Source organism: Gavialis gangeticus, unplaced genomic scaffold (genome assembly GCF_001723915.1).
Source record: "Gavialis gangeticus isolate Ggan-Ray unplaced genomic scaffold, GavGan_comp1, whole genome shotgun sequence".
NCBI lineage: Eukaryota > Metazoa > Chordata > Crocodylia > Gavialidae > Gavialis > Gavialis gangeticus.
The window spans coordinates 105,204,949-105,207,024 of record NW_017729024.1 but is presented as its reverse complement, the minus strand read 5'-3'; the positions used below and the strand labels follow the sequence as shown (position 1 = coordinate 105,207,024).

The following is a 2,076-nucleotide window of genomic DNA, read 5'->3' as shown; positions in this document are numbered from 1 at the left end:
CAGAGAATTTGCAATTTTTAACCAGAGAAAACCAGGATCCCTGCTCATTTCTGTAAATATGAAAGGCCCAGAAAGCTGAAGTAAAACACCAGGAGCAAGCGGAGGGCTGAGCATTGCTTGAGCTTACAACAAGCTGCTCCCAATGAAGAGAATGTGTTCCCTTCCAATCCGAGCTATGTGTAATTACAATATGAAAAATCCTCTCTCCCTGGCTATACAAACCGGCATTTTTCCCAGTAGGTGTCACATCATGGAAAACACATATACAAATAAAAATCCAAAATAAACATTTTTAAACAATAGTTTAAACGGCTGCATAAACAAAACTCAACAGCCTAACATACACAACAAAACACTCTCAGGAGCAACCTTCTTTCTTGCACAAGCAAAATCCTAAAATACATCCCCATTAACCAGCTTCTATACCACACCTAGCAACAATCCCCAAGTCTGGGCTGCAGAGTCATGTTCCCTCAGGCTTGGAGGGACTGTCCCTCAGACAATCATTAAGCATGGGGAATAAAGGCAGTGTGTCACAGAACAGCATACATTATGATATGAAAAGTACTTTCTACTATTGATTTCAGCATATCCATCAGTTCACTTGATGCAGATTTAAAAAAAAGACAGACTACCTCAACTATTTAAACTACACTCAGGATGGGTTTCCCTGTTTTGTCAGGTGTTTACACAAATTACTGTTTTTATTTCAATCAAATGTCTTTCTGTACAATTAACAGAAGAAAACAGAAAGCACTGAAGAAAAACATTCTTACAGTGAGATCTTTATTTTGTTTGAAGTATGGCAGCAATAAAATAACTGAAAACTGCTCTGCACAATAGTTATTTCTTGACAAGAGCACACTGCACAACTGTTTCAGGGATGTGAGCAAAAAACAGGCTTTATGATGAGTGAAAGATAGCTAGTGGCGTGTACTCCAGAGGAGAAGCATCATTTAAATTCTATTTCCTCCTGACTATACATCTTTCACCTCAAAGATCAAATACATACAGATTAAGCGAAATTAAGTTGCAAAAGAAATACATAAGTCAACCTAAAAAGAAATTCAGATAACTGAATGCACATAAACATGTTGAACTTACCATAATAAGAATTTTGCTATCTCCAAAATCACCACTGAAATGTCCCTCTCTCTATTCACTCCCTACAAGCTCAATAATTCCCACATAGCTCTAAGCAGAATGGATTTATTATGATGTTGTTCTAAGGAACTGAAGGAGTTCTAGATGCCAATAAAGATTACAGATCAAATGGGAGATAACTATGAACCATTGTGTCTACTTAGATAAATAAACTTGCACACAAACAAAGCACCTCCTCTAAGCTAACTAAAACAATCAGCAGCTCTGAAGGAATCAAAACTGAATAAAGGTTTTTAATTTTATTTTTGAACCTCCTGAAATCAAATAAAACGGCATCTCCCTTCCCCCCACCTTTTTTTTTTTAATAGCACCTCTCTTCCTTTCTCCCCTTTTTTAAAACATCCTCACACATTGAAAAATTAAAACATTGCATGGAGACTGTTCAGCAAACTCAAAAACATAAAAATAAAACAAATCCAAACCCTCTCAGAAAAAGTAATGGTAGCAAAGAAACAAGTGAAGCACATATCCATACAAAAAACTTGGCAGCAACACTTCCACCTACTTCCCTCCAGCCCATTCATCCCATAGACTGGAGGGAAAGGTGAGGACCAGGGAGAGAATGTAATACATACTGGGGGAGGTGGGGGGGAGGAACCCCTCTATAGAGCTGATTTACAGCACAGAGAATTGCCAACACCATCAATAAAGCAGGGAAGATGCTCTGGGGAAAAATGGCATATAAATGCAAGCTTTGTCCCAGGTATCTAGGTTCACAGATGTTTGGGTCGGAAGAGACCTTTGTAGATCATCAAGTCCGACCCCCTGCCCTGAACAGAAAAGAGCAATGGGGTTAGATGACCCCAGCCAGGTGCGTGTTGACTAATACAGTTGTAGCTGTATAGGTCTAGCGGCAAAAGGAATTAGGACTCATGGTAGAGGTGATATTTTTTATTAGACCAACTAGATTTT

The 2,076-nt window shown here is 38.6% G+C and overlaps 1 protein-coding gene across 7 annotated transcripts in view; it reads right to left on the bottom strand.

Moving 5' to 3' along the window:
• Positions 1–2,076, bottom strand: part of MLLT3 (MLLT3, super elongation complex subunit) — a 268,280-nt gene that overhangs the window by 263,873 nt on the left and 2,331 nt on the right. The window lies entirely within an intron of this gene.